We start from the raw sequence: 15,946 nt of genomic DNA, 5'->3' as shown, positions 1-15,946 counted from the left end.
CGTTACTTGACATTGCTTATTCCATGCATTTAATATGCTTTGTCTCTTTGAACAGCCTACTAGGCAGATGCCGCTGGGGAGCAAAACTATTTCCTAAGAGTAGAAAAGTGATTATAAATTCCTTCCAGGACAGGCGTAATATCTGGGACTGCACTTTACTTTTTCTTTCTAGCCTTAATTAAAGAACTTCTCTATTTTAAACAGAAAAATGGCAGAGACACCCTTTGTCCTCTCTTTGGACACCCAGAAGATTCAGAGTTACCGTAGTGGGGACATAGAGAGCAAACAAACAGAGAGTGCTTACAGGAGATATAAAGCTTAATGCTCCAGGGTCGAAGCCAACCTCTGAGTATAGGATTTGGAGGAAACTTTCGCTGTTGGCAGGTTATTCTGTAGCTGTCACCTTCAGGATTTCTTGCGCTCTCTTTTGAAACATCTGGTGCGAGCCAGGGACAGAGGCAGGACCCTGGCACGGGCTCATCCTGAGCAGGGCAGGTAGATCAGGTCACTGCAGGAGGGCTGGCAGACTGCAAACACAAGGGCTCTTCCTTGTGTTTCATCCTCATCAGAGTGATGCCATCAAACCCTGCAGTGAAGCCAGCCACTGGAGACCTCCAGCTGCAGCCAAGCCTTGCCAGGATGTGCAACGTACGGTCATTGAGTGCTGCCCAGAGCCCAAAAAGTCTGGCTCCAGGGAGGAGCCCTCAGTGCCCGTGGCATGGAGGAGAGCGCTGCTGAACCAGACAGGGCTCGATGTGGGGTTTGGGGCTGCCTGCTGGAGGGGGTAACCTGGCTGAGTGGGGCTGCCAGGCTGGTCTGTGCCACAGGCAAGGCAGCGGGGTTGCCCTTCAAGCCTAGTCTGGACCAGGGCTGCTGAAGATACAAGCAGGATAGACATCTAAGCATTAAAAGCTAATGGAAGTGGGATCACGACTCAACGAGCAATAACTGGGAGTATTTTGGGTGCCCTGGGGCACCCTCTCTGGCCCCCACAGCTGCTCAGATGGCCACTGGTCTCCTGTCAGGGCCATGACACTCCTGCCTGCTCAAAGCACCCCTCTTGGGCACCCTCCAGCGCACCCAGCTGCATCCTGCTCTGTGTACCAAACCCCCCTAAAGCCTGCGGCAAGCCATGCTTTGAACCCCTCCATAACACTTGGCATGACTGTGGCCTTGTAAAACGATCCCCCTCCTGAGTATTGCTACACGGGCACGTGTTGCACCACAGCAGTTTGCCCTTGCGAATACAACTGCTGGGCTCCATCCACAGAAGGGTTAACCCAAACTTTCTGGGATACTCAAGACATTGTACAGCAAGAGAGCCAGAAGTACATTCAGATTTAGTTAATACCTCATGTATGCAATAGGCCTTTACCCTAATGCCATGTCCTACTGTAGTCCATCCGGTCATTTCAGAGGCACAGGACTCGACTTACCTCACAGCCATCTTGAATGTATTTCACAAAAGCACGTGCCTTTATCTATATTGCATAAAGTTCAGGCAAGGAATCATGCTTTTGCTTTTCCATCTGGAAAGTGGTATGCACACACTATTCTTGCTGATTGAAAAAACATGGCTAATTCTGCATATCTTTTCTTCCTTCACAAACTAAGATTGAGGACATTTTGTGAAACCAGTTTCCAAGCTCTCCAGTGATTATTATTAGCAAATGCTTGTTGCTGCAAGCTGAAAAAGCAGTTAGTCCAAGACCAGAAAGGAACTTTGACTGGAGAAAAAAACATTAGATATTACATGATGAAAGGAACAAAGCTTTCATTATTTTTGACAAATTATATTCTCTGCGGAGCCTGGTATTTTCAAAACACTGGTGGGGGTTTGGAAGGCACCATCAAGTAATAAATCATGTCCTGCTAGACTCTGATTTTGTGCTGTGCTACTATTAGCAACAGGGTTTTGTAGCCCCAGCATGGCATCCTACAAGTGTGCGTCAGCCTGGTCTCCGGATGCTTGCAGTCACCGAACTTGGGATTCGTGGTGAGCTGGGTGGTGGCTGACTCCAGGAGCTGTGGTCACCGGCACCAGACTCTATTGGGGAGTGATGCTGGGGCTTGTGGACGTGGGGTTGGAGCTGGAGGCAGCAAGGACCCTGGTGTCAGTGCCCTGGATTGGTGACTTGTCCCCAGGAACAGACTGGGAAGCAGCGTGGCTCCCCAGGTGCTTTGGACAGTGTCCTTCACAGGAAGGTATCGTTCTTCATGTCAAGCTGATGGGGGACACTCTTGCTGTGTGTGATGGATGGCAGGGAAATACAAAATGATGGAGTAAATTCCCACTTCTCTAAACCTGATTCCTTCGTTTGGGTTGTTTGCATAGCCAGGTGAGAGTTAACTTTTTCTCCCCCAAATTCTTATGTTAAAATATATTTTCCATATGTGTGTTTACATCACATCCAGACTAATCTAAGCTGGTAGGCAAGAATTTCTAATACCCCTAGCATATTAATAATGCTTCTCGGCCCTATCTCTCTGAATTATGTTTCCTACTTCCCCTTAAGAATTCTTTGAACTTGAAAAAAAAAAAGATTTCTCATGTGATAACTGGACAGTACAGATAAAATATGTTCCCACATTCCCTTATTGGAGAGTGTAGAGAGATTTAGCCTGCAGAGACGAGATCAGTGCTGTCCAAGAGAAACAGCCACTGAGATTGAGGCACTCACAGTCAGGACACATCACCAAGGGGCTTGGATTAAAAGAAATATTTAAAAATATTAAGTATTCAGTAGGTTTCTGGCTGAGGACTCTCCTTTTAGACCACTGATGAGTTATTGGTTAGCAGTGAAGGGAATATGCTAGGACCATCAAGACATACTACAACGTAAGAAAGACAAAAACCATGCATTCAAGGAAAACATTGTCCATACTTTAGTTATTGCTACCAATAATTTTAACATTTAGGTTGTTAAAAATTCGAAGAGGCAAACAAAAAAGTGATGGATTCTCTCTTCACCTTTAACAAAGTTTTAACACTTTTTTTTTTTTCTTCTACTCTAAAAAAGAGTTGATCCACCTGAAGACATTACTTGTACCCACAAACATGCTGTAGTTTTCTGGAGGATATGTGTTAGTCTCAACACACTTTTCTGGGCTCAGTGCAGGAGTAGCTGTGCATGATGTCATGGCCTGTGCTGCTGCTGAGGTCAGACGGGATGATCTAATGGTCCCTTCTGCACTCCAAATTTATGAATAGGGAGGGTTAATGAGTTTTGGTCAAGAGGAAGGCTCCCTCTGATTCAAAAGTCTTAAATTAAGCTCCCACTGAGGAAACAAACAAACAAGGAAAAAAAAAAACCAGGGTTAGGCATCCCCAAATTGTTGATTTATTTTGACAAATGCATTTCAGTGCTAATTATGGATCCTTCAAACAGTACTGACAAATGTCCCTGGGGATAATTTGTAAAAATTATGGTATCTTATCATTACAGGAGTTTACTTTGCTTCCTACTGTTGTTACATTCTGGCTTAGTAGCAAGGATGAGAAAGCCAGCTTCTGTGTGGGCCAAAGTGAAATTGTATTTCTTGGTTTTATGGTCTGAGGTCTACTGCAAAGATCATTAAATCGAGGAATGGCACTGGAGTGACTGCAAAGGGCTGTCGTGGTTTGGGGCTCAGTGTCTTCCTCACCCAGGGAACATCACTGCTCTCTTCAAGTGCTATTTTTGTAACCACAATAGCCATGAAAATTAATTGCATCCTTCCATGGCCCAGCCTTGTTATCCTTCAGGGTATATTTTTTGATGTTAGGTCTTTGATTCTGGGTGATCTGGACTGGCCTGTCAAAAAGGGGTTGCTTCTGCTGACTGTCACGGTTTTCAGATTCAGCAAGGCCAGGACATAAAGCAAAACTGAAGGGTTGCAACACCCAGTAGAAGAAACTCTGCTGAGTGTGACCAAGAGCAAGTGATAATTATTAGCCCCTTGGGTGGTCAGCTTTGCATCTCACAGCATTTCAAAAATAATAAAAGACGTTCTATGCTCAGACTTAGCTAGTGTTTTAAATTATGTTATAAACAGATACTATTCCTGGCCGATCAGATTAAATTATTTGTGATGAGCTATTTTTTCCATATACAAAATCTCACCATATTCTCTAAATCTTTTGTGTTAAATTAAGAGAGTAATAAGATTTCTGAACTGAAGCTCTCCTTATAGTCAACCCCTTTGAACTATCTATACATTAACATGAAAAATGGAATACAAGTCTGAATATGCTTCTTGAAATATTTAATTTAACCTAATTTTAAAGACATTGGTATTAAGTATGTCATTATCAGTCATGGGTTTTTTTCCTTCAGGGACAATAATCTGTTCAAACATCAATTCAGATATTCTGGTTAAAAATTAAAAGTAACAGGCAATGAGCAAAGAGTAAGTTTCCATTTTGATCAACTGCTCGACTACAACAAAATTGCTTATGATATTGCATCATGTTTCTGTGAAGGTTTGTAGTAAACTGTGTGACTGAGGCCAAATTTTTCAGTGTGTCCTTTTTCAGGGATTAAAAAAAAAAAGCCTTCCACAATCCAATTTATTATGGTACGTCTTGAGGAATGATTCCAGGAAAACATATAGTTGGGCATGATTACATTTACCACTGAGGTCCAGCTCAGTACTACGGTTCAACTTGTGCTCGATTTTGAAGGACAGCTGTCCCATCACTAAACATGTAAGGCTGTGTCCAATATTAAAACTGTGTTTATTTTTGGCTTGAATAACAAAGTTTCACCAGTTTCACTGAGGTCAGACAATCCCTGCAAAAGCATTAATGTGGAGTAAGAGGTTGCCATCCTTCCCTTAGGGGCATGGGCGTGATAACATCGACCCAACTGCCTGTTGTGTATCTACACCCTTGCTGTCTGTAGGCCAGGGTTAACTGGCACAGGACTTCAAGTTAACACTTAAGTGCTTTGTTCAGTCACAGCCTAAGTTATGAACGCCAAGATGATAGAGAAAAACTACATACGTCACCATAAGACAGTCACAGAATTAAACCAGGAGTAGTAAGATGACCACCTAAGGCCACAAAGCAGCTGCCGCCAGTGTAGCCACATGACCCTTACTTGTGCCCCTTCTGTCAATGAAGGCTCCAGGCAAAATGGGCCATCTTCTGGGTTTTCTTTTTCCTTGCTTCAGTCCTAAAAAATGTTTCACCCCTGTTTAATTAAACTTGGAAACAGTGCAACCCAAATCATACACAAACCCCTGAAACATTTCATCATAATAGTTTAAAACCTCTCATGTTTATAAGTAATGGAAAATCCTACGTTTAAAATGCAAAGGGCTATGCTGTACGTTGCTTTCAGGGGGAGTTGGAGAAGGTCCAGGGCTTATGTACTTCAGTCATATCAATTACTAGAGTAAAGGCACCAAACCAGAGAAATGAGAAGTTAAGATGACTAAAAGAAAGATTTCCTAACCATGCACTGAATGGTCAGTGGAATAGTCTTCAAAGCAGAGGTGGCAGAAAAATGAAAAAAAAAAAAAAAAAAAAAAAAAAAAAAAAAAAAAAAAAAGCAGAAGCTGCAGAAAAAATAGAAAGATATCTTAGTAGTAGAATAGTGTTGCATTATAATAATATTTTTTTTTTTTTTTTTTTTTTTTTTTTTTTTTTTTTTTTTTTTTTTTTTTTTTTTTTTTTTGGTATTTATATAATAGGTATATATATATAAATTTATATAAAGGGGTAAGTGTTTGCACTGCCAGATTTGACGGTAGGGATTCTCCACATTATTGTTACTTTGGTTTTCCAGCCAAAAGATCCCATTTAAAGCTTAGTTTCTGGCCACACACACACACAAATTATATATATATGTCACAAATCCTCATGTCTCAGAGACCCTCTCATGTACTTCAGAGAGGAAAAGACCATCACTGTGACGGACTTCTCTCGCATCCAGGGCCTCGACTAACCACATTGACCTTTGAGCAAAGCTACCAGCTCCATCTGTTCTGGCAGACATTAAGGAAGGTCCGACACAGCAGAAGATGCATTTTTTGTTTGGGAGAACAGGCTGTGAAGGGGAATTTTCATCCTTATTAGGGCAACCTAGCAGGATTACAGGCACATTAACCTGATTAATGTGACATGATGTCACAGGAGAAGCACTGGTTTTGAGATTGATTTTTGTTTGTAACTCTTTGCAATGTGTTGGTTTAAATTTCTGTCAAGTGTCTCAGAGAGTTTCACATGACCACTTTCCTCTTTGAAGTTTTCAACTTGACTTACATATGCATGCAGTGGTGGAGAAAGGCTCATACATGCCAGTGTGCCATCTGGACAGAAAAAGGGGCAGGATAGTTACGAAATGAAACTTATTTTTCTCCCCCCATTAGGATTTCCAGGCATTTCATATGGGTACTTCAGAAATGTCATTCAGAGTATTACACAGGGGAAATAAACTGTAATGGAAAAATGTGTGCATATACAAGTGTGCATGTGCAAATACACATGCAAAGATCATTTATGTTTTGTTCCTGAACTTTTTTGTGAAAAAGGAAGCGTTCTTTTAGTAGAAACAGATTTCAGACCTCCCTTTGAAAAACTTGCCCATAGTAATTTGGCGCATGAAATCATCAAGAGGCTGTGGTGGTTCGACTCAGTAAAATTGCCATACATATGGACCCATCTGCCCAACAGCATCAGTCATGGCACACACACAAAAGAGGGTACAAATGTACCTCCCAAGGGGTGAATATTTATTAGCAAAGACACGGCAGGCTTACCAAAAGGTTTCATTCAGAGATCTGAGTTTTCAAAGGCTAACACTTACTCTCAGTACCCACTCATGGCCCCAGGGAGCTCCACAAGCGCTCACAGCCACAGATGATGCCATATGGGGAGCTGCACACACCATACAGGACAGGCACTTTCAGTCATGAAAAGCGGTAGCGACCACACAGCTACGTGCCTCCCCGTTCACATCAGGCAGGGACTCACTTCCAGCTGGGTTGCATTCCGTGGCCATGCAAACTTCACAGCAACAGCGAGGATCAGCCCCGGATCTTCTTGCTCTGAAAAGCACATGTGCCTCATGTCCCCCCAGGGAAGGCTCACTCGGAGCTGCCACAGTTCAAAAGACTGTGAAAGACAAACCAGATTCCTGATTCCTTTTCACGGCTTTTGTTTTTCCTCTTGCTAAACAATTGTTTATTGCATGTAAGGGTCTTGCACACACTCTGAACCGGAATAGTCCCTTGTGCCCTCTGACCGAGCATTAACAACCTGGATTCTCTGTAATAAATAGCAGATAGTGAATGCTGAAACAGTTCCTACGGTGTCAGCTGTGCCACTATGGTGAATCAGCTCAACAAAGGGCAGCTGGGTAAAAGAAAGAGAGAAACCAAGAGTGGTAGGACAAGCCATCTTCAGCACACATGGAGTATTGTAAAGAGACAATGACAGGGCAAGAAGGAGTCCAGGGATACCGGAGACCAAACTACTGCAGCAGACTTGAAGGAACACGTCATCCAAGGGAGAAGAAGACAGCTCCTCCAGGGAACCAGGCTAATGTGGGAATGCACTGAAGAAGTCAAAGGATGGCTGGCTTTTAAGGAAAGCAAAAATGAATGTCAGCTGTTCACAGTTTTAAAAACATTTCTTACTAAATGTACTATTCTTTTTGGTAAAGTAAATATGATTTTGGTTTATTTCAGATCAAAGAGTTCTGAAAAGAAGACCTGCAAGTACTGGATTCCAGTTGCTGCGCTGGGTAGGACATAATAAGACATAAATACCCAATAAAGTGTGAACTATAGAGTATCATCTGCTAGTACGTATACATGTGAACATAATTAAAACACTGAAGATGCTGTTACCCACTGAGATAGACAGAAACACCTGAGCACCTCTGAAATCCTAAACAGTTCAGCAATCTCTGTACACTTGCTTTAAATTAGGAGGATTCTCAAGGAAGCCTCTGAAGTTAAATATATGCTTAAGAGTCCAGAGTCCAGAGTCCAGAGTCCAGAGTCCAGGCAGGAAGAGCACTCAAAGTGAAAAGTGGCAGGATCTCCAGAGCATAAATCTGTCTAGCAGGGGAGTTTTCCTAATCCTGAAGCAGCCCTTCCCAGGCAGTGTGGGTGTGTGCCTTCCAGCCCCAGGGAGTTATTTAATGCTAAACTTACATACACATACAAGCATCTTTGTTTAGACATTTCAATGCAGCCTCTGCTGGAAAAGAAATCGGCAGTAAGGTTCTAGCTGTCCTTTCTGTATGGCAGCAGTGTACTTTTGTTTCATAGGTTTCTGGTAAAAAAAGGAAGATTATGTAGCAACAGGAGCTCAATTAATAATGAAAAAAAAACCCATCAGTAAGCAAGTAAGCAAACAGGATTTGTTTTTCCCTATTTTATACCTCATGGGTCAGTACTGTTTTTGAAAGAATTGTCTCCTTTTCGATAGAGACAGAACTCCAGACACTGCAGGGTAGACTGGTGCTGTTTGAAATGACAGATGTGAAAACTGTACAATGAAAATAAATTTAGGTACACTGTTTGGATCACCTTTGTGCATTTATTAGATCTATCCTTCCTGTGAGTCTGCAAAGTGTCTTCCAAATGCTGTGATTGCAAGCAGCTCATATCAGAAAACAGTATCAGGTAGAAAGTAGAGGGTCAGATTAGCTAAAATTTGTGATTAGTTCTGACATAATCTGAACATAATCTGAATCTTTCTAATCCTAACTCCTTACTGGCACAATGTGGTCTTCTGTGAAGGACTTCAGGTTTTCCAGATGCAATTTCAACGTATTTTACAAGCATTATTCACACTAAGTACGCTGTATTTCCAGAAGATAGAATAAATATGTATTTTCATTTTATAAACAAAGCAGAGTTTGTTTCTGGTTCAGTGATGTAATAAGTACACCATAGTTACAGCAGGCACAAATCACCACTGACCCCTTATGCCATGTATGCTGCCCTGGTTTGCACTCAAGTCTGTTGGCTTTGGCCACCAAATTCCCTGTGGGAGAATGTATGAAAGCAGGGATAGACAATGGCCTAGTACTGAACTGGGATTTCCTGAGCTCACCATGCTACCCGCCACCAAAATGTAGCCAAAGTAGCCCAGCCCAGCTCAGTCTTGCTCAGAAAAGCACTGGGAGGACAAACCCCTGTATATTCACTGTCATAAGCCAGTTTAGCCTTAAGCGTAAAAGAGCGACCCTTACAATTACATAATTACATGTACTGCTTAAGTCAGGGAAAGAAAAATGACTTCTCTCATCTGAGCAAAGGCCCAGTAATCACTTGAGAAACAAAATGTCAAGCAAGAAGCATCTCCAGGGTACTGAGCATTCCCAGAGGAAGCAAGAGACACATTTCTTCTCAGGAGATTTTCCCACCAGCAGAAAGCAAGGCCATCACGCAGTTTACATAACAAAAAATTGAACAGATCCCAGCAGTAATAGATGAATTGAACTTTTTGAGGTGTGATTGTTCTGGGTTTTGTTTTGTTTTTTATCTAGTTCATAAACCTGAAATTAAATGTCTACAAACAATGTTTTATATTATTTTCCTGGTGATATGGCTTTCTTTTTTGCCATTTAAAACAGAAGAGCCAGGACTGCAATGCAAAATCTCATCAGTATCAAAACCAGACCACAGTGCACACATCCCCTTCTAACATACATTGTTATATTATATGAAAGGAATTGGAAAACATAATAAGGTTGTAATAACTTAATTCACAGGAGTTGGTTTACTGCTGAATTCTCCCCTAGAACATGTCCCAGAGTACAGGAAAGGGAGGCTCTGTCTAGTCTTTCGTGCATCAGCCAAAATTGGATTTGTCACAAAAATGAAGAAACACCTAGACACCCAAAATAGATGCCCCATTTTGATATAACCTTTCTTTACTGAGTGCTAAACCCCAACACGCTAAGGAGAAGGATAACTCTTTGTTTTCTCTGTATAATAAAATGAAGTCCTGGAAAATGACTTTTCTTTCCTCAGTCTAGTCCTAAGTTTTAGTTACCCCCACATACACATGCACATCCCCTCTTTTCCTCTGACTATCGTCAGCCCTGTCCTCTCGCACTTCTTGTCCCTGTGTGGGCAACCCAGTGTCAGCATGGAGCTCTTGGTCTGGAGCCGCAGCCTGGCTCAGGTCACCTTTCTTCTGGAGGCAAGGTGACCATGGTGCTACACGGTGACCCAGCACTGGCAGTCTTCTCTGGTGATCAGCCTGGCAAAAAAAATCAGAGCTGTAATTGAATTCCAAGAAATATTAAAAATAAAATATTATTGAAAAGAGATAGGCTGTGAGAAGACAGGGGAGATAAGGTTTAAATTCCATGTCTCATCTCTTTCACTGTTCAGGTTTCCAGGATCAGGGGGTTTGGGGTTTATTTCTGTCTGGGATAGGAATGTCTGATCACTCCCTGAATGCTATTCATTCTTAAATATTTGTGGCCTGAAATTTGACTGAAGATGGTAGACTTTTTTTTTAATGTAAAGACTTAACCCAGGTTTTAGTGTCATGGTAAGACACTACTGTGAAACTTTCCATACTTTTGTTTCGGTCTGAAATCAAGGAATCACAGAAGTTGAGACAGAGATACTTTACTTTTGTCCTTCTCTTAATGGCATCTTTCATTGGATTCATGCCAAATCTTGCTGGAAATACATTTATCATACCAACCGAAACAGCCAATCTATTTCTGACAGACTATAAGATAGGATGAAATTATAGTCATAGGAATCAATTCTTATTAGTAATCAAGCCTGGAGGCTGTTTATCAGACTGGCTTTACAAGAAACCAAATCATAGAAATCTACAGACGTTCATTCCTTTCCACACACTACAAAGCTTTGGGAGAGTGGAAAATTAGAATAAACATTCTTTACTCTGTGTGTATATATCTACATAAACACATGCATATATGTAGCTAAAGGAACAATTTAAGCAGTGAAGATTAACAGATATGTTACATTAGTCCTGTATGTTGATCTTCTAAAAACTGCAATGGATTTTTTCTGAAAGCCTTTAAAAGATGGATCCTGACCTCTGCTGCATCGCTGCCTGGATGGAAGAGGATGCAGAGCAGATCAAGACTCATGTAAGAAATACAACATATTCTCTCTGATAGAACAGTATTAAGAAATAAGCCACTGAGACAGTATGTCATCCTTCAGTGATAAGGAACTATTAGATCATGCTTCATTCAGAAGAGAAGGCATATTGCAGCATATTTCTTGTTGGACTCATCAGTAAGAAGGGCCAATCATTCACCAGATATTTCTGCAATCCATTCTCTGAATTTCCCAGCAAACGTATTGTTCCATAACTTAGCAATGTCCTACATCAATGGTCATTTCTCTTACTGAAAGATATGGAATAGCATTCAAATAAAACTCGCTTGCCTTCCTCATGCTTTTGTCCCTGTTTTGGCTGAGGTAGACAGAGCTAGTCAGGGACAAACAGAGGTATTCAATAAACACACGCATCATTTTGTTTGATGAAGAGAAAAACGGTGGATGAATGAACAAACTTCCCTGACTATTAAGGGTAGCTGGGAGCATTGCATTCTTCAGTATCACTGGCCTGTCACCTTGGGGAGTTCATTTCCACATAAATCAAACGTTAACCAGACAGGGTAAAACTGTTCTCACTGTTACAAAGGAGGCAGCTGGCCAGCTCAAAAGGACTAAATCTCTATTCCTCTGGGACATATGGAAATGGTCATTACAAGACAATATTTATTTATAAACACACTTGGCCCCGTCAATTGGGCTTGAATATATAGAGGAATGGAGCTTATTAGTAAGATAAAGCTTTCCCATGACCTATAGAGGACACTGCATAGGGACCACAGATGTTCCGTATTAGAAAATCTGGAAAATTTATGTCAATGGCCATGAAAAGCTCAGTTTGAAAATAAGTAAATAAATAAATAAGGAGGTCACCAGCAAAGACAAGGTTAAGGACACTGGAAAATGGATCTTCCAGGATATTTAACCTTTATTTATTTAAATAAGTGGAACAGATCCTGGCCTCAACTGCATGTGTCTCTCCTGAGCAACTCTGCTGAAGTTACCAGAATTATTTGGGATTTGCACCAGTGAAGAGCTGGGCAGACGGCAGCCTCTGTGGTGGCTGGTCTGTCATGCAGGTGAAAACAAACAAACAAACAAACAAACACACACACACACACACACAGAGGTTTGCCTTGGCAATGGGATTCACACAAGTGGTGCCAGGAAAGGGCCAGGGAAGAACTGTACTTCTGAAGTCAATCCATGCCACTTTCTGATGCAGGTATGGAAAAATCGCTGTCCCTGTCAGATAAACTCATAAGGACTCAGTTTCAGCTGCATAACTTAAATCATGGAGCTTCTTAACACAGACTTTGTGGCCTATTTTAAGATGGAAAGCCAGAAAAAGCTACACAAAAACATCACGAGACCTGATTCAATTTTTATTTAGCAGGGCCTAGTTCTTCAGATTGTGTAAGCTGGTCTGTCTTAGCCCATGGATCATGTCTGCTTACACCAGCTCTGAATCTGGCCCTGACCAAATGCAAACCATATCATGTCCTGGCTGGCCTGAAGCCTTGAATCAAAGGTTTTGTGTATCTATGCAGACTGTGCTCATGAAAGTCAGTGAACACAGGCCAATGTTGTTTGCACAGCTGCAGGCTCACTGTACACCTGTGGTCTGGCTCACAGCCTCCTTCTGCATCTCAGCTGCTTCTTCCTTCAGCATGACATGGAGCAATCAGATCAGCATCTCCTCACCTATCTGTACGGCAAGGGACTTTTCTGTCACACACTAGCTCCTTGGGCAGTCTTGGTCCCCCCATCTGCCAGAGGGTGCTGGCTAGTTACCTTCCAGTAGAGCCTTCTGAAAGACATCCAGCACAGACTTACTGTTTTTTCCAACCATTAAAATGGCCTTCTCATATTCAGGTGTGCGAGGCCACTCACTGATGCAGCAGGAACTAGAAAAAAAATCCCTGTTTTTTCTAGCTAGGACTGAGAGAAGCCCCATTAATTCACAGGAGGGGAGTGAGGCCACAGAACACTCGGGGTGGTGAGACATCTTCCCTACCACAGTTTTGCAGTGAAAATGCTACATCTGTCTCATGGCTGAGAGCACCACAGATGTGTGAGTGACTGACTGACCACCATTAGGCAACCAAAGTCTTAAGTTCTCCTAAACCCTTATGATGCTGCAGGAGGTTTCCAGCTCTTCCTGACTTCAGAATGCCAGGCAAGCATTCACACAAGTACAAAAGTATGGGTGCACCTCTACTGTCAGTTTGCTTCACTTTCTATTTTTCCCTAAGCACCTGGTCTCACAGGTATCCCCACCTTTCAGCTCACTGTAGTCCAGAGCTATCCAGCTTTCTCCCAGGCACGGAAAAGGCAGTGTGTCCTCAGCCAGCTGCCTGCAGAGGCATGGGCCCAGGCCGACGTGCTCCCATTTTCCTGGGACCCACTGGTGCGGACCTTCCCGGCAGCACAGAGCTACCTAGTTTCACCGCGGTGGATTTCCTGCTGGGCAAGAGCCGGAAAGTGCTGAGATGGGGGCAGTTATCCTGCCCCTCCCCGGGCAGTGGCTGGTGAGGCGATGGAGGAGCAGAGGACTATGAGCACCCCAAAAAAATTGGAGCAGGTGGACACCTACTAAAGATCTGAAATTGTTGTGCTAAAAAAACAAACAAACCACACTGCAGTTCAACATTTTTTAGTATTGTTTCCCATGGTAGGATAGATATAAAATATCAGTCTCGTTACTGCAGCTCAGGCTGGGTTTATGGCAAGGGCAATTACTGAAGAATTTTTTTTCTTTTCCTGTGAGCTTGGTACAGTTTCCACTGAGAGAAAAATATCCCACAGGGCTGTTTTGCAGAGTCATTTTCCTTACATTTGCTCTGTTTCAACTTTTCTAGGATTTTTTTTTCTTAGAGTAGTTAAGAAGAAACAAAACATTTGAAGTACGTATAACCCTCTGGCTTATGAGAATTCAAGCAATTCCCACTCCTTTTCAATGCCAAGGGGAAAATTTTCATCTGGAGTGTAACAGTATCTGCAATATGGACTTTGTTGGATATGGTATGTTCGGTTCAGGCTTTGATCCTTTGAATCTTCATGGGGACTTTTGCAATTGAAAGTAAAACAGGATCCATGATCATTTATTATCTCCAATAAAAATATAAGGAAGAAATCAAATTATCAGCACTTTTATAGGACATTACCCCTGAGGATTACTAAATGTATCACAAACAGGAACCGCAAATATTTCTGTAGACAAGTGATACTTTTGTCAGTTCTTCGACTCTCCTTTGCCATCCTTCTTCCCCTTAAACTCATTTGGAATTTTTTCACTGGTCAATTGAAAACACTTGCAGTACATCATGGGCCTCTCAAAATCCTACAACATAAGACAATATACAGAATCACTGAAGGGTTGAGGTTGGAAGTCACCTCTGGAGATCACCTGGTCTAAACCCTTTGTTTAAAGCAGGGTGAACTACAGCAGGTTGCCTAGGACCATGTCCAGTTGGATTTTGAATATCTCCAAGGATGCAGGCTCCACAACCGCTCTGGGCAACCCGTTTCAGTGTTCAGTCACCATCACAGTAAAAAAAGTTTTTTCTTATGCTTAAGTGGAATTTCTTGTATTTCAGTTTGTGCCCATTGCCTCTTGTCCTGTCACAGGGCATCACTGAAAAGAGTCTGGCTCCCTCTTCTTCATTCCCTCCCATCAGGGATTTATGCACATGGATAAGATCCCCCAAGCCTTGTCTTCTCCAGGCTGAACAGTCCCAGCTGTCTCAGTCTTTCCTCATATGAAAGATGCTCCAGTCTGTTAACTATATTCATGGCCCTTCACTGGACTTGCTCCAGTATGTCCATGTCTCTCTTGTATGGGGAAGTGCAGACCTGGACCCAGCACCCAAGATGTGTCCCACCAGGGCTGAGTAGAGGGGAAGGGTCACCTCCCTCAACCTGATGGCAATTATCTGCCTAATGCAGCCCAGGATGTGGGCTCCTGGTCAACTTGTCCATCACCACCCTCAGCTCCTTTTCTACAGAGCTGCTCTCCAGCCAGTCAGTCCCCAGAGTGTACTGGTGCATGGGGTTATTCCTCCCCAGGGGGAAGACTTTGCCTCTCCCTTTGTTGAACTTAATGAGATTCCTCTCAGCCCAATTCTCCAGCCTGTTGAGGTCCCTCTGAATAGCAGCACAACTATCCAGTCTATGAACCACTCCTACCAGTTCTGCATTGTCTGCAAACTTGCTGAGGGTGACACCACTGTGCCACATCATCCAGATCATTAACAGAATTTTTAAACAGTATTGGCCCCAGTATCAATACTTGAGGTACACCACTAGTGACTGGCCTCCACTGGACTTCATGTCACTGATCACAACTGTTTGATCCTGGCAGGTCAGTCAGTTTTCAGTTCACCTCACTGTCCACCTATCTAAACCATACTTTATCAGTTTGTCTATAAGGATGTTATGGGAGACAGTGCCAAACGCTTTGCTGAAGTCAAGATAAACAATATCCACTGATCTTCCCTCATCTACTAAGCTGGTCATTTTATCACAGAAGGTTATGAGATTGGTCAGGCATGATTTCCCCTTTGTAAATCTGTGCTGACCATTCCTAATCACCTTCCTGTCCTTAATATGTTTGGAAATTATTTGCAGGATTAGTTGCTCCATCACCTTCCCGGGATCAAGGTGAGGCTGGCTGGCCTGTAGTTCCCCAGATGGTCCCTCTTGCCCTTCCTGAAGATACAGGTGACATTTGCTTTCTTCCAGTCCTCAGGAACCTCTGCTAATTGCCACAGCTTTTCAAATATAATCGAGATCAGCCTCACAATGACATTGGCCAGCTCTTGTGGGAGCAATCCATCTGGCCTTATGGACTTGTGTATGTCCGGTTTGTTTAAATACAAGCATTTCTCCT

The sequence above is a fragment of the Gymnogyps californianus genome, chromosome 1, assembly GCF_018139145.2.
Source record: "Gymnogyps californianus isolate 813 chromosome 1, ASM1813914v2, whole genome shotgun sequence".
NCBI classification, from domain to species: Eukaryota; Metazoa; Chordata; class Aves; order Accipitriformes; family Cathartidae; genus Gymnogyps; species Gymnogyps californianus.
The sequence above is the reverse complement of the archived record's forward strand: the minus strand, read 5'-3'. Positions refer to the sequence as shown.